Source organism: Cyanistes caeruleus, chromosome 1 (genome assembly GCF_971803275.1).
Source record: "Cyanistes caeruleus chromosome 1, bCyaCae1.hap1.1, whole genome shotgun sequence".
NCBI classification, from domain to species: domain Eukaryota; kingdom Metazoa; phylum Chordata; class Aves; order Passeriformes; family Paridae; genus Cyanistes; species Cyanistes caeruleus.
This window is the reverse complement of record NC_141701.1, coordinates 125003148-125030097: the sequence shown is the minus strand read 5'-3', so window position 1 is coordinate 125030097 and position 26950 is coordinate 125003148. Positions and strand designations below refer to the sequence as shown.

The 26950-nt window shown below is 36.6% G+C and overlaps 1 long non-coding RNA gene across 1 annotated transcript in view; it reads left to right on the top strand.

The window, feature by feature from the left end:
• LOC111924268 (uncharacterized) overlaps window positions 1-26950 on the top strand; it is a 301030-nt gene that overhangs the window by 153537 nt on the left and 120543 nt on the right. The window contains exon 2 of the long non-coding RNA XR_015277715.1: window positions 13295-13421. This is a non-coding gene — a long non-coding RNA (uncharacterized LOC111924268). The remainder of the gene's footprint in view (window positions 1-13294; window positions 13422-26950) is intronic.

The following is a 26950-nucleotide window of genomic DNA, read 5'->3' as shown; positions in this document are numbered from 1 at the left end:
CAATCCCATTTGTTGCATTACGAAGATTATTGGCTTAAATCTGGACTCTGTAAGAAGAGGTGTTTCTAAATGAGTAAGGACAGGAAAAGGTAAATTTCGGACTTTTTTCTGAATGAAGACAAAACATATTTGGACCCATAGAAACAGAATCATTAGAAGAGACTTGTAAAGATACACAGTCCATACCCCTGCTATGCATGGGGACATCTCTCAACCATATCAGCTTTGTTGAGCAGACTCTTCTAAGCGTCCAAAAATGGATATTTCACAAGGTTTATAGACACCATTCTCCAGAGTTTGATCCTTCCAGTGAAAATCTTTCCTTGTGTCCCATTTGAATTTCCCATGCTGTGGTTTGCAAGCACTGTTTCTTGTTACACTGTTTGGCACCAGCAAGAACAGTTTGTTTTCAGGTTGTTGGAAATACTCATCTACTTCCCACCTACATCGCAGTCAGATTGCCCTCCACTGCCTCTCTCCCACCTCCACAAACTCTCAAACAGAGGCGATTTTGGCAGCTTTTTGATCTCTTCACGTGTTTCTACATCACTTCTGACTTCTGACTAGAGACTCAAAACTCTAGGAAGCTCACAAGAGCAATGGGTCACGTCAGAATAATATTAGATACATTACCATGAAATCCAAATCCATTGCTAACATGGGCTGAAATGAGATGACACTTTGGTGCCTGTGGTGCATCAAGTTTCAGCTACCTACCTTTCCAGTTTCTGCAACCTAGGTAGACATTCTTCTGCTCATTGAGACCTGAAATAGAGCTGATTTTTTTTTTTCCCAATGTGGCTTCATCTCTGCATGAACTAAATTCTTTGAAAGGAAAAGTTCATATGCTTTTTTTGTCCTAGTCGATAGGTCAGAGTGCTTCAGTCCCAGTAAATCCATCTCTTATATTTTCTTTATGCTTTGAATTGTTTTCTGTATGACATGTTTGGCTTGATATTTATGGCCTGTAGGACATCTGAAAGCAATATTTATTTCCTGTCATTCTAGAGTGGAGAAAAGATGACTTTAAATGTATCCAGAACTGTTATATAGGCTTTTTAGTTGCCATACAAAATCCTAAATTACCTGTAATATCTCAGGAAGTAGGCCTTCCTCTTTTGGAGTATAGCTGGATAAAAAGTCTAGTTTAAAGAGCAGTAGTTGTACAAAATCAAAACAAGATGTTCTGGTAATAAAGTATTGGATGGGGAATAGTAAAGAATACACTACAGTGCTGCTATACCAATAAATCAACAATCTGATCTCAGCAATGAAGTTGTGATTCTTACTCAGAAAAGATATTGAAAGACTATGGAGAGGTCAGCTGGAGGTCACAAGTGGTGGTACAGGGAGAAACACTTTAACCCAAGGGCAGTTTAAAATCTGGCTATGTTTACTTAGCTGAAATAGAAGTGAACTCAATAGTTGAAGAATTTTATAATTCAGATTGTCTCTTTTATCTTTTTTTATGACGCAGAGCAAAAGTAACTGTTGTGCTGGCAATGTTCACTCCTTAAATCAATGGATTTAGCAGTTCAAGGAGGAACTGAGCAAAACTAGTGGAATGGAGTTCAAAAATGTGTTAAAACAAATGAAAATCTTTGTGAGGATTTGATCCTGCTCCAGTAGCTGGAGACTAGAACAAGGCAAAATTATCCCTATTCTCATTCCTCAGTGTTTGAGATGATCTCAGGTCAGATCTGGGACTCCTTGGTCCTCAGTATGGAAGATGAAGAAATTCTTATAATGACAATGTGTGCACACTTGTAATGTTTCAAAAATCTTCTATTTAGTTAATACTCTCAATATCTAGTGTAATAATCTGTCTGTTCATCCCAGCCCTGCTTTTGCATCTACTATATTTATTATGAAGAAAACACTTGAAGAAATTATGCTTGTTTTCTCAGGTTTTTGTAATACAGATTTCTAAAATTATTTCCAAATCTGGATTTTTAAACAAGAATTTTAAGCTTCATTTTTAAAACTTCAGTTACATTATAATTTTTGGGGTGATTTGCCTAGAATATCTTTTTTGTAAATGATTATGTTTCTAGGATCCAAAAATATGTATGAGTAATTTAAATTATTATGCCTCTCGTCTCCTTAAATCTGGTAGTTCTGCACTACAGCTTGTTACTACAGCTTGTTGCTTCTGCTACTAAGTAGAAACTGCAAATCAAAGCCTAATTAAGCACTTCAGCTACAAAATCTGTGCAATACCAAAGAGTAGGAGGATTAATATGTTTAATATTTGACACAGCCTGTAGAATGAAAAATAGAACAGTGAAAGAATGTTCAAGGAGTTGTGAAAATAAGGTTCGGATGGTACAAGATGGAAGTCTTTGTTATTCTATTTAGGCAATGCTGGTCTGGTTTTGTGCTAACTTCTCCACAGCCTCTTTTTTAGACATACAGTTTTTCACAGTTGGCTATGTAATTTAAGGAGTGTCTTTTTTTTTTTTTCTCCAGCTACCCGCCCTGTTAGTGTGTAACACGCTGAAGTTTCACAAGTGTAGTTACAGATGGTTAAAATTTGAGTTAGTCCATCCATGAGGTTGCACTCAGTGCAATCTTGATGTATGTTGATATAACCTGAGATGAAAATTACCTAAAAAATGCCAGTGAAGTGTGAATTAAATTAGAAAAGGCAAAATTATCACATTTCTGGTCCTATGGAGTTGAAATCATGCCTCTAATTGAACTAGGACAGGTTTGAGTAGAGACGAAGCCTTAACTTCAGATGTAGTGGGTGCCATCATGAAATCTGTCACAAAGAGTGTTGAGTGCAGTGGCTCCATGAAGAATTTGTAGAAATTTCACTTTCAGCTTATGAAAACATCACATATAGGCATTAAGATTTTCTTTCAGGCTTAATTACTAAACTGTTTTTCAGTCAAATGTTTATACACAGATAGTTTCTCAGGTAATAGGGAATAACCAGGAAGCAATGGTTCCTGACACTGAATCATCTTTCTGAATTTGAAGAAATTGCTGAAGTTGTTTCTATCTTTCAATTTACTAGCCTACTGTAAAGCCTGCAATTTGCAGGACTTAGAATTTCTAACAGCAGCTGAACGTTGCACAGCCTTTCCACAAATATTCAAAATGTTGAATGGTTTTACTTGCTTCATGAATTTCTGCTAGTGGATCCCATGGACTAGTAATTTTAGATACTCTAAAATGTGAAAACCAAATTTAAAATTTTTATTACTTATGCATGCCAACAATATTATTCCAAGTTTCCCAGCTTTGGCACCATTTATCATGCTGTCAGCAAATCCAGTTCAGACTGTTTCAGTTATACATATGATATTCTCCAATTAACTATTTATGAAATGCCTTCCTACTGATAAGTAACCCTACAAAAAGCAAGAAAGATATTCTGCTTTGTGAATCAAAAGGAAGTAAAAGCTTTAAAAAAAAAAAAAAATCCTTTCTAGTGTATGGAAAAATTCTGACCATTCCTGTGTTGAGCTTTCTTTCTGTGCATCTCAGATAGTGTTGAACTGAGCATTTGAATACTTTTCTAAATAGGACACATAGACTTAAGCTCCTCAAATTGAGCCTTCCAATACCTGATGGACAATTATAGACAAGAAAAAATTAGACTCTTCTCAGAGGTCCATGACAAAAGGACAAGAAATAGAGAACTGGATATAAAGAAAGAAAAGTCTGCTCATTATGGATGATCAAACAGTGTAATAGGCTGTGGAATCTCCAGCCCTGGACATCTTCAAAACTTGTCTGGGCAAAGCCCTGAGTGAATATCAAGTTAGATCAAGTATTGCAGAAATTAGATTAAGTTTTTTTGAACAGGAGGTTGCACTACCATGGGTCTTTACAGTTTAAATGTTTTATGGTTCTGGGGGTTTTCTGCATGTAGAATCCTGCATTCTTTTCTCCACAGTACTGAAACATTCATTGATGGGGTCCAAGGCAGCTTCAAGTATTCTCCTGTGGGGCATTGAACCTTTCCTGTGTGGGGCTTTGAAGAAGGAGGCTTTTATCTATACTCTCCCAGCTGTGTACAAAGAAAAACATGAATCTCTCTATAAAGGGATCTTTTGAATAGGTCCTCTTACTTCAGAAAATAATTCCAAGCTGTGGATCCCAGGCAGAGAAAGGTGCTCACGCTCCTCCTTCACATTTCCTACATAGCATTTTTTTGGCATCTTGAGTTCTGCTTAGACAGAAAATTTATCTGGATTTCTACAGTGAGCTAATATCTCTCCTTGGCAATGGATTCAGACTAAAGTTCAGACATGAGGCTCTGCATTATGGAGAAAATAATTATTAGCTCTAGATTCAAACCATCATGCAGTGTAACACTGGTAGAAAAGGGTCAAAAGTGCACAGCAGTACATTTCCCTCTAGTTTATTTTTCAGATGGTATGTGTCTTTGTTTTTAATATCTTTTTGTGCCATGGTTTAGGGCACTTTCATATTTTAGAATTCATGATCCAGAGTCCTACTCACACATAAATCTTCTGCAAATGACTTTTGCAATTAAATTATACTGTTTTATGGTTTTGGTTGCTTTAGATCCAAATGACGATTGATCATATTCTCCCTACATCAATGACTGGATTAGCTGTTTGATCTACTAATTAAAAGGTAGTGGTTCCTGAAAATACTTTGTTAAGACTGAATTTAATAGATTATTTTTTTTACTTGAGTTTATTCCAAGCTTAGTTTGTTACTTAAGCTTTATTATTACAAGCAAAATATGTCTGTTACCTACCTCAATCATGACTATATTATATAAGTGTGAAATGAACTTTTTCCCTTTGGTTTGCTGATGTGAGAGGGTAGGATAGGAAATTCTCACAGCTGGCAGACAAAGAATTACTGTAGTTGCAAAGTGGTTGGGAACACGAATGTTGATTATTTCAATGAAAGAATTTAATTAGGCCTCCTAAGGAACAGGATATTACTGACATCACTGATTGCCAAAATGAGCAAAGTAATACAGCACTTACCATTGCAATATCTCTCTCTTAATGATGCCATTATTAGAATTTGGCTGGCATCCTGAAATGTGTACAATAGCTTGGCAATAATATAATGATTTGGAAATCACAGATGTAAGGCAAGGATGTGAAAGCCAGTGGTTTACTGAAAAGGAGTCCAGATGAAGCATTTTTAGTGCCTCTCAATGGCAAGGATCTGTAATGGAAAGACTCTTTCTCATTACTGCAACATATAGGATAATTAAAAAAAGAAAAAAAAAAATCACTGTGTTTTCTTAGTCTCACTTTCCCACAGGCAAGCTTTCATTCCTTTTTTAGTTTTACCGCTTCCCTTATTAGAAACATTCTTCTACCCTACAGTGTACCTTTAGACAAGATTTAACAGGTTCTCTGAGAAATTTCTCTTATAGTTGCTGTACTGATATTCCATTATGTCAAAACACCAAGGGACTTCACAGGATCCTGTTATAGGTCTCCTTGTGGATACACAGTTTTCAAATGTGGTGAATTCACTGACCTAGATCAGTTTCTGTGCTGCTCTAAATTGCTGTGCTCATGTGATATCCCTAGAAAAACCAGATTAGGGAAGATTCCTTTCTCACTCTAATACACAGCATTCTTCTCCAACACACATGACAGTGGAAAGACATAGGTGATATAGCCATAAAATCTGGCACTATTTGGACCTGGAAGACAATTTTCAGTTTCACCCTATAGTCCAATTGTATTCCTTCTGTAGCTTTTAAAAACTGCAATAAAATCTGGTTCATACAATGTGAACTAAGTAGTGCTAACATTTGAATTCTGTATGAATTTGAATAGACAAATGTAATCCTAAGCACTTTTATTCTCATTTCACAATTTGTATAAAAATACTTGTGGGGAGGATTGAATTAGAAAGCAGATATTTAAATCAATGGCATACAATGGAAGAATGAGGAGGGGATTGCCAATCTATATTTGGAGCTTATAAATTCTCTCCTCATACTTCTTTTCTGTCTTCTCTGAAGTAGAGATGGTTTGGTATGCTGGTATTTGAAACTGCCCTTAACAGAACTGTTTATAGGGCAGATGGAATTTGGGATATTCTATTAAGAAAAAAATACTTGAAATAGAATTATATTTGATATTCACGTGCAGTTAATATTAGTTCTAGTAACTAGGAAATGAGAAATGTGAAAAACTTCTTATGGTATAACCCAATGATTCTTAAAATTTATTTTCTATCTAATAATAAATTGTGGTGAATTCTGCCCCAGCCCCTAATTGCTGAATGTACAATAATAGCAGCTAACAAAGCCCTTTCGGCTTTATGTGCAGCTTTTTTCAACTCCAAATCCCTTCACATATTTTCAGATTCTGAGATTACCCAGGACATGATTCCATCCTCTGCTCTGTTTGAGCCTGCAGCCTCTATTTTAGAAATGGAGGAGAGCTGTTCATTTCATTCATTTGCCTTATGTAGCATTTCCATTTGTGGCCAGTTAACAAGGCCTTTGCTCCCCCTCTACCCCATTCTGAATTTGAAATGAGTCACCTACCATATAATTTAGACTAATCTCTTCACAATATTATGATGTACGTATAAGAAGTTTCTTGCAAAGCAGTTAAATATTCAAAGCTTACTTTCTGGCTATTTTAAAGCCTTTTGTAAACAATTATCCATCTTTTAGCACTGTACAGTCAGAGCAAAATTCATCTAGTAATAAGTAGTTTCCTAAACTTTATTTGAATAAACTATTTTTGCTGTCAAAACCAGGTACAATGTTTATGCTGAGATGTATATACATACACATGACAGAATTGGGGCCATGGTGTCTTTAACCTCTGACCATGCCTGGAGTAATGACTAGAAATCTTCATGACTCTATTTCTTTTTCCATTGGAAGAAGTGGATAGGAACTGTACATTTTCTTAGATCTGAGAGCAGCTGATATGTTATGTCCCAGGGGAAAAGCAGATGTCTGTAAGGCTGTCAGTAGCCGGTTTGCTCACTGCATTGACACTGGCTGTTCTGGTGTTTGTATCCCCTCAGGTGGGGCTTATGTAGATTTCTCTTTGTCTGACACCTGATGGAGAGGTCTAATCAATAGTACTGCTTTTCACCTATCAAATAAATGTAATCCTGGAAAGTATTTTGGTAAAGAACAGGCTCTGAAAACCTCAAAGTCTTGTTTAGCTGTCAGGTGACAGTGTTTTGCCACCAACTAGTCCAGTCATCTTTGGGGTAGGACAAACCATGATGTTTTCACTAAGACTTAATTGAGTTACTATTTGAATTATAGTAGCAACATCTGAAAATACAAAAGGGAAGTGAAAATGTGCCTTGAGCCTAAAAACGTAAATAAAAGTCTCTAGTAATGCCTTGGGTCCTTTTTTCCCCTTGGGAAAAACATATGGACTTGATTAATGATTTACCTAATGTTTTAATTTTGTAACCAGCAAAATACCTTGAGTGATCAGTAGTTAAATGCTTTCTTGTAACAAAACTCTTTGTCACAAGAGGGTTGATTTTTCGTGACTGCAATTATTGCTGCTTATACCCTGAACTATATTTTTGGTGCTTTTATCTAGGAAAGCCATGGTAGTATCCACCACCTTCACAAGGGTGTAAAAGCTGTGTAGCTGTGCTACTTAAGAATAATTATCAGTCCTGTATCCTTTAATGATTATATCAAATAATTCTGTTGCCTCCTCAGGCCAAATTTTTCTAAATATTTCTAGCACTACAGTAGCCAACAGGCCAAAATTTTAGTTCTGCCATTATAAGTATCACTTGTTGCCATGTACAAGTCCTGATCAGGTCTTCAGGTGATTCATTTTGAACTTGTCTTATCTGGATTCTGAGGTCAGAGTCTGCTTCTAGACGGTTCTCCACTGAAGAGTAATGTACAGTAAGTAATTATGTTGTTGGTGTGAATGATTGTAAGTGAGGTTTTTTTCCAAATGAATAAAGCTATTTATGTTCTAGTTGTAGCAAGATGTATTTTTATGGAGGATGAGTGACTTTTCTTCAGATGTGAAAAATCTTAAAATAAATAAATCTATATCACACTTTTTTTTTTTTTCTCAGAGTGATATCTCAATGACTGAATGGGGAAAAGAAAATATGATGTGACTGTCATTTGATGTATCAAAGAGCTGCTGGTTTAAAGTAGTGTCTCAGGAGAAATACTGTTATATGGCAAGTTTATGATTAGATTTTTATTGAATGAGATTTTGAAATTGGAATAAATGAGAACAGTATTACATTCACTTGAAGGAAGGTACAAGTCCATATCACTCGTGGCTCTGACTTTTGAGGAGATATAACGTGGTGATGTCACAAATGCCTGGCCTTGAGGCAGAAAATCCACTAACTGACACTTGACCAGAAGTTATCAAATATAAATAACAGATTGGAATCCATTTTTCTGTATGGAAGGTGATATATTTAACTTTTATTATTACAGAATAAATTATTCTAAACACTACTACTGCTTCTAATGTGCAACCAATATGAAATAAGTACTCAGATACACAGATATTAGTTTTTTGCTAATGGTAAATTATATTCATTAATATCAATAACTTGATTTTTATTTTGCTTTTATTTATATAATAGGTCTATAATTATTTTTAAAGAATGTTTTTAAGATTTTCTATTCTCTAGTAAAAATATCTTAGAAAGATTTCAGGCATGTAGGCTGGAACATAGGTTAAAATTTGAATTTAAAAAGTATTTATACTTTGCTTGTCTCAATTGAATATACATTTTATAAGTTAGCTTAATAACTCTGAGGATAATCTGAATACTCCTTGCCATGAAAATTAGTTTGTAGAATTAAGAGACTATTAAACATGATCTGTCAAGACCTAATAAATATCTTTATTTACATCAGCACTGTGTAACTTTTCCTTCCTGAGGGCCAATTATGTTATTTCGAAAAGGTCAAGGGACTAGAAATCAATATTCAAACTGTTTTTCCAGGCTCAATTAGATTAACTAAGTTTTTGATTAATTTTCTCCCCCAGGTTGCCTTAATGCCTGTGACTGTGACAGGCAGTGCCTTGCAGGTCCACTGTCCCCAGGGGAAGGTGTTGAGGTCCTGCAGACAGAAAGCAAACGCCCAACTGTTCAAGGAATTAGTCAATAGAACACCCTGAGAACCTGCCCTCAAGGATAGGGGAGCACACCAGAGCTTGTAGGTCTGTAAGAATGCTTTCCACAGAGTGCAAGAGCTCTCAATCCCCAGGAATCAGGAATGGAGGGCAAGACTGACATGCTGGACAAACCAAAGGGCAAGGAAAAAATGCACATGCACTGGAATCAGGGACAGGGGTCCTCAAGGAACAGTATAGGGACACTGCCTGGTTATGTGGAAGGGCTCAGGAAGACCAAGGCACAGATGGAGCTGAACTTGGCAAGGAACACAAAAGATAAAAAATAAAGTTTTTTACATGTGTGTCAGCCCAGAGGACCAGCCCTATCCTCGTCTGTATTGAAAGCTGCGTTGCCTGCAGGCCCATGGGACGTGATTCTTCCACTCTACTCCATTTTGATGTGACTTCACTAGGAGCAGAGTTCCAGCTCTGGGGTCTGCAGCACAGGAAAGATGTGTTGGAATGGGTCCAGTGGAGAGCCACAGTAGTTATCAGAGGGCTGGAATAGATCTCCCATAATGAAAGGCTGAGAGAGCTGGGGTTGTCCAGCTTGGGGAACAGAACATTCTGGGGTTACCTTATTGAAGGTACTTCAATAAAGCCTTTCAGTACTTAAACAGGTCCTATGAGAAAGATTTGAACAAGTTTTAGCAAGGTCTGCTGCAATAGGGAAAGGGGTAATGGTTTTAAACTAATGAGGGCAGATTTAGACTGAATATAAGGAGGATTTTTTTATGCTGAGGGTGATGAGACACTGGAACAGGTTGTCCGAAAGGGTGGTAGAGGCTCCATGCCTGGAAACATTCAAGGTCAGATTGGACAGTGCTCTGAGCAACCTGGTGAGATGACCCTTCTCACTGCTGGGGTTAGGGCTAGGTGACCTTAATGCTTCCAGCTCCTGGTATTCCATAATTCTATGTTGAGGTTTTTTCCCAGTACCTGAATTATTAATCAGAAGTTGGTGTAACTGGCAATGAATAAATTAAGCAAAAAATCCTCTAGTTTTTTTTGCCCATGACAGGTGTTCAGACTAAGTGCGTACACCAGCTGTCCTATAGACTGAAAATATACCTAAATCAGATTCAAAAATCAAATGGTATTTATGGCTTCTTGCTGATAATAATTGTGTACCAGAAGCAAAAATCAGCAGATGGAATATTGTTCAGATGCATAAATAATTTTTCTGGGGGGGAGGGATTTCAATATGAGTCACAGTAATGCTTTGTTGTTTTTATGTTTTTTGTAAAGGAAATATGAAGCAAATAAACAATATAAAGCAACTTAAAAATTAGAAACTGGCACAGCTGAAATTTGTAACCTATGCAAATTGTCTTTCCCTGAAACCATCTAGTCAGAATTCCCTGAAACCATCAGCCAGATAACTGCCAAAAATGTGATAGGTCAATAGCAAGCAAAAAAGCCATGACTATGGAGAAATGTGGCATGGACTACAATCACTCTACATGGTGGATATGCTCATGTTTATTGGAAAGCATGTATTATATTTTCTTCTATGAGAAAATTTATATCAGATCAAATAAATGGTGATATGTGGGTGTTTACATGCATTCTCGCCTGCCATCCTAATTTATATTTTCCAAGGAACTAATTTTTGTTTCCCAAATTTTATATCATGAAATTGGAAGCTTTTATATCTTCCTGAAAAGTATTGTTTTGTACTCATGCATAATGATCTGAGACGAAGTTCTTTGGAGATGAGAAATTGATTTAAGTCATTCTACCAAAGAGCAGTTAATGAGTTAATGTTGTGATATCCATCTTGACAAACAAAATTGTAACCTTTTCTAATGAATACACTTTCTGGCTCCCTGGAAAATGATGCCATAGAGATACTACTTTTGACTTTTTCTTTTCCCTGTTCCTTAGGACTATGACAGTGCTTTATGAATATAAATGACCTTGAGTTTATGCTTTACTGAGCAGAAACCAGCAATCTCTTTCTGTCTATACCTCTGCTTCTACTTTTGATGTGTTTTTCTGTCCTGTGGAAACTCATAGAGAATTTTTATGCCAGTTCAATAGAATTTGATAACCAAGAGTAAGTTTTTTCATTTAATATCCATCATAATCCATTAAGAATTGTATAGTGAATGTTGTTCGTCTTTGTGTACCCACTGGACATGGAACTCAGAGTACAAAGAGTTATGTCTATATGCAAAGTATATACAAGTAATTTTTCCGTGTTTCACTTCAGGGGAACGAGAGTCAAGTTCCAATTTAATCACACAAAAACTTAAAGATGAATGATAACCAGTGATAGATGGGTACAAGAGACCACTGAGGTTATAGTACTTAACACAACCAAGATCTCTGAAAAGAATAATCCAAAATACAAATGAAACTTACTTGTGTGCAATTGTAAGTATAACTACAATTTAGAAGATGAATATCAACTGAGGTACATGGCTACAAATCTGGCTCTCAGGCATCTCTATTGTCAGTAAGAGGAATGTTCTATCCTGAGGTCTCAGTCAATGTGTTGAATAAAAAATAGTCTGGAAATCTTTAGTTAGCCTGCATAATGAAGCATTCTGTTTCTACTTGTTTCCTAATAGTTTGCATGCTGGTGCTTAATTTGTGAAAATGGATGGTGGGGCTTTGTTTTTTTTCCCCTGCCGTGTGAAGTTGTGACTCTTATCTTACCCACTACTTCTGAAGGATGAATTTTATACTCCCTTGAAATCAAGTCTTGAAAGCTGTCAACAGGACAGTGAGAGCGTGTGTAGTGCTGGAGTTATTTGGAGATTCAGAGACATGGTCTCTGGGGTAATTGTGCATGACATTTCAGATCTGAGCTCTGTCTGCATCAGTAAGATCTCAGTGCATCTGAGATCCTTCAGAATTCTTATTTCAGTTGCTCTGTTGAAATTTAATCTCTAAAATCCCACATCGATAATTAGGATTATGTGTGATTTCTGATCAAAGCTAGTAGCAATGGGGGATCAGATTGTTAAAACAATCATGAAGTATTATCATAATTCTTGATCAATCAAAATAAAGGTTTAGTAATCTAAAATAATTCAGAATACTTATAAAAAGGAGGTCTACATTTGAAAAGAAATTATGATCATTTAAGGAATTATTTTACTGATTCATTCTTGAGGAATAAGTGACATAAGTGACATTTTATGTAAGATTGTATATAGTTTTGTCTACTCGGTTTCCTTGGATGTTCACAGTCAGTTTTTGACATTTATCACTGAAAAACCTCATGGGAGTTGAAGGATATGTGAACTTAAATGTGGAATACAGTGTTATATGACTAAACCTTTTACTTGTTAGAAATGAGATTTGAAATGCACTTTATGCAAATGATTGTTCAGAAGTTACCTGTAAAACTCCTCTTTGCTAGGATATGATCCAGCATCTGCCATAGGGGATGTTGTCTGGGAAATCAACTCTGCCCTGGAAGACTGTGGGTCTAGAGGGAGCTGGGCTTGCCTGCAATGAAAGTCCCTGCCCTGTCTCTTCCACTGCAAGTGAGAGCAGTGTTCAGGTGCATTCTGTCACGGGATGATTTCATCCATTACATTTGAAAAAATACTCATACTCTGAATCCAGAGTCCACATTGTTGCTGTGCAACAATTTATCTCTGGTTTTAGCACTAGAAATCTATATGATGTAAAATTCCTTGTTTGTGCTTTTATCTTAGAACCAAATATGCAGAAAGGTTTTCATGGAAGATGGGAACAATATTTGTTTCAAGGCAGCTTGCTTTCAGCTCTTTCTTTCAGCTGCTGAAAGACAGTGAAATTTAAAAGCCCAGAATTAAGTACACAGGCTGATGTTTCCCAAGTAGTGCTTGGTAGTTTCCTGAGGTTGACAGAGCATTGGTCTGCTTGGAGGGCTCCTGGAGCTCACAACAAGGGCTAACTTCTCTGAGACTTGTCTGTTCACTTTCGCTGTCCCTTTTGGGCTTCCTTGGCAAAGTATGAAATGAAACTGGGATAAAAGCCACAAGAACTCTTTCTTATTAATTTCATAGTCTAGAAAGATGAAAGCAAAATGGTTCTTACTCAGCATGATGAACTGAACACCTTATTAATCTATGAACCCAAACCTTTTAGGGCTTTTTACCTTCTTGCTTTTCATACTTCCATTTGTTTTGTTTCTTTAATGTCATCTTAATTTATTTAATGCTTTACCCTTCTGATTTCAGGGACTGAGTTTGTCCACAGTTTGGAAAGCTTCCAGAAAATAATGGCTACAGGAACTATCAAGTGCTACTGCAATGCAAGAAATGATTGATCTGGCTAAAATCATATTACTGGCTTCCTCCTGGTCAAGTAAGTTTTTCATGACCCTTTATACTAAACTTCAATGATGTGTAGCATATTTTAGTTAATACATAGCATTTTGTTATTAAAGCCCAGTGGAAATAAAACACAGTGCTGCAAATATTGATCAAATAACACTATTCTGCTAATTCCTTTGCTTGTAGCTAGGTTAATATTTACAGATTATATTAGTATTGTGAAGAGTTTTTTAGCCCTGAAAATGAATACTAGTTTCACAAAGATTTTTCCTCCTTTGCAAGTCCTTTCACAACTGGTTTTCCTTTTTTTTTTTTTTTTTGTCAAACATGCCTGACATAAAGATTATGCTGTGTTTTCAGTGACCATTTTTAATGTTTGATTACATTATCGTGTTGTGAATGTATATAATGGTTGGAATGTAGTTATTCAGAATTAAAGAGGAAAATCCCTCAAAGATAAAACCCATTAGTGCCTCATTTCAAAGCTGCTGACTTACAGTAGAACATGAAGAGGCTAACACTATGCTGTTTTGTGAGAAGACTGATTATGAAAAGGATGTATTCATTTCAAATTTATTTACCCACATATTAATGACATTATATGAAAAATATCTGCACACACAAAAAAAATGAGTAATATCCTCCTTATTGTCTGTTCTATGTTTCCTTATTCTCATCAAGAATTCTCTTACAGCCTTGTAGCAGACAAAACAATGGATCCTTTAGGCCTTCTATCTCCTGTAGTTGTTCACTGACTTCATGCAAATGCAATAGTTTATACTTCATTTTTATAGTAATGTATTGAATGAAGGCTTGGTATTGTCAGATGAGAAATGGAATAAATTGCAGGAAAGATTCTTTCCAGTGGTGAGGTGACAAACGAAAAAGAAAATAAAAATGTATTGTGCAATTGAAAGCATAGTGTGCTCATGGAACAGTGCATCACCAGCTGCAATGTGATAAGATTAATTGCTGTATATGCAGGAAAGGATTTTACACAAAAGCATTATGGGACATTTATTCAATATTTAAAATAATATGAGTATCATTCCATGCAATGATGCTTATGAAATCTATCAAGAGCTAGAAGAAATATTTAAATATCTCTGTTTGCCCTCTTACATTTCAGTATGATGCTACTTTATGCCTGATTCCATTACCTACATTTTCTTCCCTCAAACATGGTTATGTGTTTAGAGTGAAAGATTAGAAAAGAAAGTTAACAGAATTCTTCTTGGTGCTTTAGAAAGAAACTGTATTCTTGATACGTACAGGAAGGTGGTATAAAACAGTAAGTGCCTTAAGTTCAATTTTTACATGACTTTGCTGGATCTCCTCTTCCATTAGTATTTTGCAATTAATGGAATGTGGATTTTAATGGTTTGAGTTCCTGTTGTTGCTGCTTTGGGAAGATTTGGAGCCATGTTTTGTTTAGAGTTCTGGTTTCATCTGAACACAAACATAAATATCTATCTTTTCAGAGCTTTAAATTTTATGGTTCTAAATATCAGCATGGGCATTAGAAGATACAGAGCAGTTTAAAAAAAGAAAAGCCATGTAGAGAGGACACGCAGAAATAAGTAGAAATTGCATTGGAAGGGATTTCATCCTGACATAAGATATTTTCATTAGCAATTTTTCAGAGTACAAACAGGCAGGTATGTAGTGTCCCCTCCCTGGGTATTTTCAAGGTGCATTTGGAGAGAATGCTAGATTCTGATTTAAACTCAGAAAAGGTTGGGCTGAATTATCTTTTGAGATTCCTCCTATCCTGCGACATAACTTAATCTTCATATAGATGGAAGCTCTATGAAAAAATGTTCATTACTGGAGACAAGCCTGGGAGAATTCTGTGGCTGGTGGTCTCCCAGGATGGTAAATAAAGAATGTATATGTCTCTCTCTTGTTTTATGACTGAGGAAGTTGTTAATGGCTAATGACAAATGCAGCAATGTTTTCTTCTTTCTGTTAGTCCTTCTTCATGCATTCAGAAATCTGGTTTTAGTTAACAGTATTCAGGGGGATATTTTATGAATATCAGTTATTTTAACCTCCTTTAGTTCTTGTAAAAGGGGAAAATATCCCAAGTTTTCCACAAATATCAAGATATTTTCTTCTGAAATATGAAGAAACCAAAACATGATGAAGTGAAATTATAAGATACCTAGTAGCTTTAGCACTTAGCATCCCACTCAGATGAATTATCTGGCCTTCAAAATCAATGTAAATCAATGGGAAACTGAAGCCCTTAAATTTTTCCCATCAAACTGCAAAGAGAGTTGCAATGTAGCCAATATGTGAACCATCCAAACTGTTTGTCTAAAGCCAGACAGAAACAGAACTCTCAGATTTTCAGGTTTCTAAACTTGGGCCTTAATTCTGAGACCAGAACAAATATTTGTAATCCTCTCCACCACTACTGACTGGCACTCAAAATAAGGGTATTAATTCTGGTATGTGAGAAAAGAATTTAGCTTAAGTGATTGGACCCTGTGCTTTTCAGATCATTTCTGTTTAAAATATATTGCACTGATTTTTCTTGGGGTGGTTTTATTTGTGGCAGATTGCTGTATCTGCTTATATGATTTATTGCCTTCTATGAAATTTTTGAGCTGATTTTTCATTATGTATATGTAAACAAATTGCAATTCCAAAGGTGGGAATTGAATTGAACTCCCAGGGTTTACCTAGAAGTCATGACTAGTTGTATTCTCAGGTGTGTTGATTGAATTGTTGAGATTAATGATGCCACACTCTCCAGGCAGGATAGAATGTTCACATTTTAGGATGTAAAATGCCTTGTAGCCTTCATAAAGCCTTGTGAGTCCTCATCAGCCAAGGAAGGCAAAAAGAGATGTCTCTTGTCTGTGTATAATGATGCCTTTTGCTACGAGAATGATCAACAAAGGATTTGAATCTTGAAATATTTCCTCCATTTTTCTCAATGTTTCATACTGTGGCATGAGGAAGCCTTTTTTGTACCCTGCAGGCCATCATGGCCTGACAGAAGTGTTTTTGTGTCAATGGTGAGTGATTGCAATGCTTACCGGGTCATTAATGGTAATATTTTTATTAGAGGTGAGTTACAGAAAGTGAGCTGCAGACTGGGATGTTTTACTGAGATGTACTAACCCAGATGAAGAAAAGAGCTTTTGCTTAAGTAAAAAGCTTTGAGGAAAAGTGAATCACATAAACAGATACTCTTTAAAGAAAACTTTCTATTCTCTATTATGGCAGTGATTTCGGTTCATGGTCTAATTTAGGTGTTCTGAATTTGCCGTGTTTTCTAGCAGTTGTGAGCAAGGGAGATCTGAATGAAATATTATGATGGGCTCGATGATAAGGGATGAACCCTTATAGTTGGGAGGGAAAGATTTAGTTCTAGATATGCATTATTAAAGTGGAGGCAGGGCTGAAGTTCCCAGCTAGTGTGAATTTTGACCTCATGCTTTGGGGGAAGGGCTGTGTGAGCCCTGGATAAAGTTGTCCCACCCCAGACTCTTTGTGAAGGGTGGCCCAGGAGTTCTGATTGGGTTTGAGCCCCTGGGGTTTCTCCTTTTTTGTGTTTCTAGTGGTGCCTGACCATGAACTCCACCCTAGTTCTGTCCATCAAAACCTCTCACCCTGCCTCTGTTCAGGGCTCTCTGTCTCTGAGTTTGTTCCCATGCTGAATAAATGGTTTCATGAACAGAAGCCTGTCTCGTTCCTGTTCCATGCTGGTTCCCAGTAGCTGTAGCTTCTCTGGACATGATCCTGCAGTTGTGGACTGCAATGCCTTATGAGCAGCTTGGTTTCCCTGAGATTTCTGTCATATGTTGGGAAAATATATGTGATGCTAGAGAGAACACTGCTGAAAACTCGTGGAAGAGAGAGGGTAAGCCTGTGTGTGTGGAGGGAAGCACTTTGCTTTATAACTGGTTCTGCCACTTCACCACCACTGAGAGATAAAAGGCAAGAAGTACTATGGTGCTAAGCCTAAGTGTTACATCTTGATTCTTTGCTGCCAAGAGCACTTGAGCCTACATGCACAGCTATACATTAGGCTCTTGTTCTGTTCATGACTTTTATGCCCTCGTGGCTATACACTGACTCTATCTATATTGGACAAGAACAGCTACCACACTTTTCAGGACAGCTTACTACAGAGCTTGTATGATCTGACTTTAAATACCTTTAATTCAGTGTTCCTTTAAAAAGCAATGGCAACAAGTAAAACTCCATAGCTGTCTTTGGATTTCAGTGAGCTGTATGCACCTTAAAAAACAATCTTCCATCTAGTTGCATGGGTGAAATTTACTTTCCTTGTTTAGATTTTTAACACCCTGCAGTCTTACCCTGAGGATCTTTTCTGCTCATTCCCTGCTCCTTCTATACCCCAGACCCACTAGATAACAGTGAGGGTACAGAGATCTGTATACAGACAAAAGTTGTACAGCACTGATTGGTTAGAATATATGCATCAAAATATTTCCCACTATGAACACATAATTAGCTTTTAGCATGGAGCATGGCACTAAGCAGCACTTATGTCTAATTCATCTCTCATACCACTGTTAAGCTTCATTCCTCTATACCTGTGTGAATAGGAGAATGCATCCTCAGATGTAGGTTCTCTGTTTAATATTTGTTGAGATGAGTATCTGTCTCTGAGAAGCATATGGAATTTGATGTGGAGTAGGAAAGATGCATTCTGTATGTGCTTTAATTATTATAAAAATATATATATATTTTTGGAGGGACTATATTCTGAAGGCATCAGGTGCCAGATTGACTTGTTACTGCATGTTCTTGCATTGTCCCAATACTCTTGCATGGATTCTTGTGATCAGCTCTGCAGTACTCTTATGACCACAAAGAAATAAGAATAAAGCTGTTTAGTTTGGAGAAAAAGGAGAAGGACAAATGATACTCTCACACTATTTCAGCCAAACAGTTCCCTTTATACTCTGTCATGGTTCTTGTCTTTCGATGTCAATATTTTACATTGGCAAGTCAGCTTTTGGGAAGAAGCCATTATCTTTCAACTGCACTTCCCCATGACTACAAAACTTTATCACAAAGCTTTATGACTACATGGTCAGAGGAGCTGTTAGGGAGCTGTTTTTTGATTTGGCATTAGTTCACATTCTTTTTTCATAAAGACTTCAGCCCTCATTAGGCCCTTGTTGTTTTTTTTTTTTTTCTTCCCAATTGAAGTGGTTTTTATCTCATTTTCCCAACAAATCAGTCAATCAGGACCCATCCCTATGAATACAGGATGCCCATGGAAGAAAATATTGATCTCTCCTTGGTTCTCTTTACCTGTTTCTTATTATCCAGTTCTCTAAGAGATGCTAAACAGAAAGTAATATGGTTAAAAAGACTTTTCTCAGATTCTGTTTTTCAGTGCTGAAGAATAGAGACTTGTGCAAGTATTTGGAGTCATTTTTCACTCCAGTCAGAGTACAGTTGCCTTGCAATGGTTACTGGCCTCATAGAAACATTTGTATTTCCTGCTGTGTTAATTACTGTTACTAGTATGATCCAGAAGACAGGTAACAGCTACCACCGTCACTTGTTAGCCAGTCAGAATACTATAGGGAGTGAAATGCAGCCAAATCTTTTTAATAAGATTTGTAACTGTTCCAGAAAATAAAAGCTTTCAGAAAAAGAAATAGGCCACTTAGAATCCTGCTTGTTTTTCCTGCTGACAATGCTGCCTGTTGTGCACAAATATCTATCCTAGCGCAAGATCATGGTCAGGGCTGCTAAAGGTAGCTGCTTGATGATGAAGAAACACAGGACAAAATAAAAAAGACTTGAGGTTTACTTGTCAACATGGAAATTGGACTACTCCTTTTATGTAAAAAGAAGTCCCAAATCAAACCTCAAAAAAGGTAGGCCCATTCCCTTGTATTATTTACTACATTTCCTGAGGAACAGTCCTTGTTTGGGTGTTCCACATGTGTGAATTGTTATCTGTGGCTGTTTTGCTTAAGCATCTCCTTCCATTCCAGTAGTTCTGTTCTTCTGACAGCTGGATACCAAAGAATTCCACCATGGCACAGTCCCAGTGGCCAGTGCTTCCTCTGATAGTTCAGTCTTTGTGGAAGTAGGATAAGACACCTGTCCTTCATGGAAGAAAAGTGTTGGATCATGTACCATCTTAAGCCCATTTCAACTGAAATTCTTGTTTCAAATTGCTCCCCAACAGCCATCTTAATTCAAACACTAACTCCCCTGTTTCCTCCAGGGATCAGATGAGCATGTTGAGCGTAGTCTAATATTACAAGTTATAATGAAATACGTGATAACACAGTATACTTGACTTGAGATTGGCATTTTTTGGTAATAAACATTATTTACTTTGTGCAATGAACACAAAATCCTTGGCCTGAGTTTCATGTGGTAACTCATTTATTCACCAGCTGTCATACTGTGGGTAGTGCCTATTGTCATTATAAACCCAGTAAATACTGGGTTAGAACACTCACTGAAGGTACAAAACCAGTAAAGAATATGCAGCAGGTTATTACTTTGGTTACCCATGCAAGAATTTTCTGTTTGAAGTAGAAACACAATAATTTAGTTGTATGCCTTAAAAACAAAACACAAGAGGGCAGGTAGTTATCAGCCTGGTGTTTCAGGAATCTTGATTTTCAAATGACTTACAGACACAGCAAAACTTGAAATATATGGACTCCAGAGAAATATGCATCTAGCCCAGCCTTTTTGTTCTCAGTTCCCAAATGTAAGCTAAAAGTAGAAATAGTGGAAATATTGTAGAATCTTACAATACATTTCTTGATATTAATATCTTTGCAAATGCAGCAATCTTGCTGCATCGTGGCAAGATGTGTCATTTTAAAGCAGTTAACAGAAAAAGAGCACAAAATGTTTATAGGATCTCATAAAAATCTGTTATTTTCAATTAATTTATTTGCAAATGTGCTATTCAAAGGCTGTATACTTTTCTCATTATAATTTCTCTCTACTTCAGATTCTGTACTCGCTGTGACACAGATTTTATCTTGGTACTTTCCAATGCAGAATGTATCTACATATCACCTCTTCTAGTAATAATTCAGTGATCACCTACTGGGACTTTCTTGTTTCTGTGATTCATACTGTAGAATTGTGACACAATTAGTAGCTGGGTTTGAATCAATCTGAATATTGGCTCTGTAAGGACACAGGATTTAAGTTCTCGGATATTTGGTTTTATGGAGAAATGGAAATGGCAAACATTTCTTCGCTCAAGTGTAAAACTAGAGTAAGTTCCAAAGTTCCTATAAATAGAAATACAATTTTTGAAATGTTAACATAGCTAAAGAATTTTTCTTTTCATAAGATGGGAAAATCCACAAAATGTCAGTAATTCCTTATCCAGGAAAGAAAAAAATCACAATATCTATCAGATATGTAAAAATACTTTTAAGGATAAAAAATAAAAACATTTTAGGGATAACACTGAAAATAACTAAAATAACTGAAAGAAACAGTTTAAGTGAAAATGGTGAGAAAAAGTGTTCACAAAAATCGTCAGCAACTGCAATACTGAACTTCAGTTTCTTTATCTAATTTTCATTTGTCACTCAGACTTTGGAGACAAAGTTAGGTATCTCTAGAAACAGTCACATATCAGAATTCAGAATTCACAAAGAGTTGACAACCTTCAAAAGAAAAGATTATTTCTTCCCTTTAAAACTGAGAAGGAAAATTTAAAGTAGAAAACTTATTTCAAAAATCATGTCTTTTGTAAATGAGACCAATACTGGCAAATATCCTAGTCTGTATTCTTGATTCCCTGCTCATTCTAAGTCCTCTATTTGCATCCTTTGCCAAGGATTGAGAAAAAAGTTGAATCATAGAAACTTGTCATAGAATGTGTTGAATTGTAAGGGACCTATCAGGAACATTAAGTCCAGCTCCTGGCCTGGCACAGGACACCCCAAGAGTAACACCATGTGCCTGAGAGTGTTGTCCAAAAGCTTCTTGAACTCAGACAGGCTGGTGCTGTGACCACTTCTCTGGGGAGCCTGTGCCAGTGCCCAGAAACCCTCTGGGTGAAAAGCTTATTTCCTAACAGCCAACCTAAACCTCTCCTGACTCAGCTTCATGCCATTTCCTTCAATCCTTTTGCTGGTCTTGAGAGTGAAGAGATCAGTGTCTGTCCCTCTACTTCTCCTCATGAAGAAGTTGCAAAGGCAGTGAGGCCTTCCTTCATTCTTCTCTTCTCCAGACTGAATAGACTAAGTGACCCCAGCAACTCCTCATATGGCTTTCCCTCAAGACCCTTCATAACCCTTGTTGCCCTTCTTTGTACACTCCAACAGTTTAATGTCTTATTTATATTGTGCACCCGAAACTTCCCCCAGCACTTGAGGTGAGGCTGCCCCAGCTCAGAGCAGAGGGGACAATCCCCTCCTTGCCTGGCTGGTGATGCTGTGCTGATGTCCCCCAGGACAGGGTTGGCCCTCCTGGCTGCCAGGGCACTGCTGGTTCATGTTCATCCTGACACTGACCAGGACCCCCAGGTCCCTTTCTGTGGCACTGCTCTCCAGCCTCTCATTCCCCAGTCTGTCTGTACATCCAGGGTTGCCGTGCCCCAGGTGAGAGTCCAAAATTTTCCCTTGTTAAACTTTGTGCTGTTGATGATAGCCCATCTTCCTCATTTGTTAAGATCTCTCTGCAGGACCTTCCTGCCTTCCAAGAGGTAAACAGCTCCTCCCAGTTTAGTAGTGTAATCAAACCATGTGAAATCAGGAACAGCAAAATGTTGTACAAGTTACCTTTTGCACATTTGAGTTTAAAAATACAAATAGCAGGAGCAACAGCTGTCAACATATAAATTAGTTCCTCTAACAGTGCTTTCAACCAAGTAAAGGAAATATAGTCAAAACTGTGCTTGGTGAATTTGCATAACTGCACACATGAAAGACATAAGTGGCAATAAGCATTATGACATTGCCTTGTAATATGATTTTTAAAATTTCCAAATGAAGTTTCTACAATTACTAATTGAAGGAGATTAACTAGGCATGATTATTAGAAAAAAACCCTCATTTTTAAACTGATCTTAAAAATTAAATAATGATTTTTTTTGTTAAGCTTTGCTGGCTTGTCTCTTATCAAACTTTCCTTGATGTTCCTAGAGGCTATTCTCATATTTCATGTTGATCTCCAGAAAAAGTGCATATACTTTGGTAACAAAATCTGATGAGACCCAGAGTTCAGAATATAAAACTGTATTGGAAATGAAGATTGCTTTGTGGTGATTTTTAGCATACTTCCTACTAGAAAATCGAATAAAACCATGTAATCCTCATGTATAAACTGAGCAGGAATGATTTGATACATGTGATAGTCCAGTTGATTTGAAAATATTTTTTTTCAGTATGCTTCCTTGATTTTGAAATGGGAAGACTCGGAAAAACTAAAGACAGACTCAGAGAAAGGAGCCATGCAAGGTGTCACTATGACCAAATTATCTTTCAGATGCCTGACACATCTATTGTGTCAGTAGATTGAAATACCCTTCCTTAGAGTGGATCCTATGTAATTTTCTTGAGCTTGTGTATTACAATTATGCAAGTGAGGGTGAATACTGAGACTGGAGAGGGGTTGTTAATATCCTGGTTGTGAGAGCCCATTCATATAAATTTGTAAGTGTTCAGATAGGTCAGAAACCATAGCAATTGCATTATATGCACAGAGGCAATCTTGGTAGACACTTAAAAGTAATCTACTGCTAAAAGCAAGGGAGGACTCAAAAGAATCAAGAAGAAACCAGTAAAGAAAAATGCCAGAAAGAAGCCTTAAGGGAAAGCTGGTAAACATGGCATTGTGAGAAGTGATCTAATTTGTATCTTAGATTTGCATGGAAGAACTTTCACAGTTGTGTTACCTTTCTTCATGATATTTAGGCAGACAGAAGATTTGTGATGCTCTGTGGGTCACCTGGGGAACTAGAGATACTTGTACAAACCAGGAAGATAGTGTTTTTCTTACTACTATATTTAGAGGAAGGCTCAGTGCCTGTTTTGAACTGCATACATAAGGTTTGGACAGGCGAACTCATGTGAGTTGATTGTGGTTTAAAGTGAAATGTTACATTTGCATTTTTTTAAGAAGAAAAAAAAAATCAAACAAAAAGGAATAGTTTATAAGCTACTTAAACACTTGTCTTAGTAGAGTGCAAGGTAAGAGAAAAGGCTGAAGATTTGGCTTTTATCTTATTAGAATGTGGAAAAAAATAAAAATTTTGCCAGGGAATTAAATTAAGAATGTACTAAATCATACTTGTAGCCTGAGAAAATGACATTGAGGGAGTAGGTTTCTGCATATACAAACCCGACTCTTAACTGTATCCAAGAGAAGGGCCTTCACCTTAGGGGACTCAAAAATGTAAGGTTAATGTTTGCCAAAAATGTATAAGCTTTTTGAAAAGTACCCTGAAAACAATACAAGGACAAAATAGAGTTTAAGAGGGTATTGTATGAAAAACTCTGTAGAATCTCTGACAATATCTTTTAAAATACTTCAGAGATATGAGATGCTTATGCTATTTCAGAAAGAAAAACATTGCTTCAGGAATGGTATGATTATGTTTCATACCTGCTCAGGGATGAGTCAATGAAGTTAAAGCTGTTTCAGCAACAGCCAGAAGGTCGACTTCCATAAAGAGTAGGAAAATCAGATTTCTCACTGCAGTTCACTGCCAGGATTTTAGCAATAAGCTCCCTTTAGTACCTCAAAACCAGCAACATTGGTACTGTTTTGTGGGAATTTCCTTGGCCTTATATGTACATAAAGCATATGAAATACAGTCTTATTTTTAAATGTGTTGGTAAGCAATAAAACAAATATATGCTTTGCATTACCAAGCTGAAATACAACAAGGTCCAGTCTGCTTGAAATAAAAACAGGTTAATGGAGACTTTCAAGTACTTATAAATCTAAGGGCTGATAGGTTATTTTATTATTTAAAAACATATATCTGGTGAAGTACCTGTCTGCTAGAAATGCATTGTCAAATAATATATGCTTCTTCCTCCATTCATCATGCTGCATTTTTTCACAGAAACATTTTCTTTGTACAGCTGCAAATCATGCAAGAGAGAAAGAATAAAAATAATCAGTGCTGTCTCCTGAGACAAGATTAATTTCTATCATTTTAGAGAGAGGAAAACAAAAATCATTCTTAACTTTCAAAAAACAACTAAACTAATCCTGAACAAATATTTTGGTGGCTCTTGTATGTGGGCAAGTGCAAAGTCCTGCTGGTTTGAAAAACATAACATCTAGGAGTATTTTCTTTCAGTCTATGTTCAGGAGTTTCTCCCCATTCCTCATTGCCCAGCCATGCTTTGTAATGTGGCTTGCCTGTTTTCCAAGATATTCACTTCAGCTTAGAGTCATCAGTTGAAAATAATGGCTGTTTTTCCTTCATACATACATTTTGCTCAACAGAATGGTTCTGAGCTCATGGCAGTAAGATCAAAGAGATCTTTCACAATGCATCTCTCTTGCTTAGCATGACTAACAAGCTCACAGCAACTTCTGAAGGTTAACTATTAGGTCTCCCTAATACAAGTACAGGCATTGAGGAAAAGGGCCCTGACAGTGAGATTCTTCTTAAATTATTTTTCTCTCTTCCTAATTTCCATTGTGAGAAGGAGCTTCTTTCAAAGTTGACAATTTTTTTTTTTTTTACCAGAAAGAGGGGATGGCTAAAAAAATAAGTTTGTTTTGAGATCTTTTTTTGGCCCCTTTTACTTTGCTGGAGCAGCACAAAATAGTTTCTGTTTGTTAAATCTAGCCTTGAAGTAATTTGAATTCTCATACCTGTTTTTTATCTGATCAGATAATGCCTGAAATATTGTTGGCTCTATTAAACTTTTGAGTAACCTTTTTTTTTTTGCCAGTCCTTTATTTTATTCTGCTTTTGTTCAAGAGCTAAAGGTGTAATTTCTATTGCACTCTAGAGGTACCCCTGCTATCAGCTATATCAAATCTTATTACTGATCTCATTAAACTAATATAATTAGGAAGGCCTGTGTTATATGTAATCTGAGTGTTGCTGCTGTGGAAAAGGACTCTATTAAAAACCTTTGAGCTTATGAAGTTGGCAGAAGCTCAAGCAGTATCCTAGTATGTCATTTAACTATTAAATTCCATGAATTCTGACTTTTTATTGTACTGTATCTTGGAAAGCCTTTGCACCTGTATGAAGTGAATGCCAAATATTATCATCATGAGGCGGTTTCTAACAGTGCATTTCTTTGTTTTATTTTGCACTGTGTTGTAGCCTAGTACAGCATAAATCTGTGTAGCTTTTCAGAGTTTGGTTCTTTTATGCTTCCAGCATTCACAGAGGATAAAATACAAAAACACCTGTGTTCAGCAGCATTTGGTTGTGATAATGATAGTTGTGCTGACAAGAAAGTGTCCATTATCACCTCCTGCTTGAAAATTACAGGACAAGTCTGAACCGCATGTAAGAGCTCATTCAGTAGTACAAACATTCAAAGAAGCCCAGAATTCTTGTGATCCACAATTTTTGCCTAGCTCCTAAAATGCTTCCACCAGATCTTTAGTTTGTCTAAATTGGCTCTGTACTGTTGCATTCGTAATGTTTTTAATTGGTTAAATTCTGATCCAAGAAACACAAGAAATAAAAAACCCCAAACATTTCAAATAGGTTTAAAGTTCTATTGTATGCAAAGGCACAACTTACATGCAAAATTATGATCATGATCTAAAGACTTCAATCTGTACTGAAACCTGCTCAAAAGCTCTAGGATGAACATCCTTAGGGAATGGAAAAAAAATCAGAAAGGATGCCTTGCTGAACAGGTGGAATTCAAAGGCCCTCTGACATCTAACTGACTTCTTGAATTAAAATAGTCAGCCCTGGTATCATCCTGGGAGGAGCTTTTGGCTTTCTGCTGATGATGAGTACTGTTTTTCTGGTGGATTAACTTGGCTCTGCAAGACTGCCTCAATAATCCTAACAATAATTTGGCAGCTTTTTGGAGCTTAAGTTATTCTGCCATTCTGTTACCTATTTATTTATTATGGTTAAGAAATTCTTCTCTACCATTAGCTCTTTTTTTTATTGTTAGTCTTGGGCAAAGGATCCAACCTAATTACTGTTTGCACATACTGACTCAGAGACTTTGATAAAATAAATTACTGTGATGGAATTGGCCTAAAGCTGCTCTTCTTACTAGTATGCCAAATGAACTTACAGAAACAGAAGGTACAGCTACCTAAGCTATTTTTATGATAACCCACTTATCCTATTAGAGATCTAACTCCCCACACACTCAATAGCAATTTGAAACAGGGCTTCAGTGAAAATCAAAGCATGGCCACTGACTTAAATTAATCTACATTGATTTAGATCTACTAAATGCCAGGTACAGTATTGATGACTTTTTGACATTTAATGCAAGAAATTCTATGGTTCTGTCTTATAAAAAATATATATATATTTATACAACTGATGTAAAGAATTTTGCCACTCTTTCATGAACATTCCTTATTTCCATCTGTTCTTTCTCCTTCTGAAATATC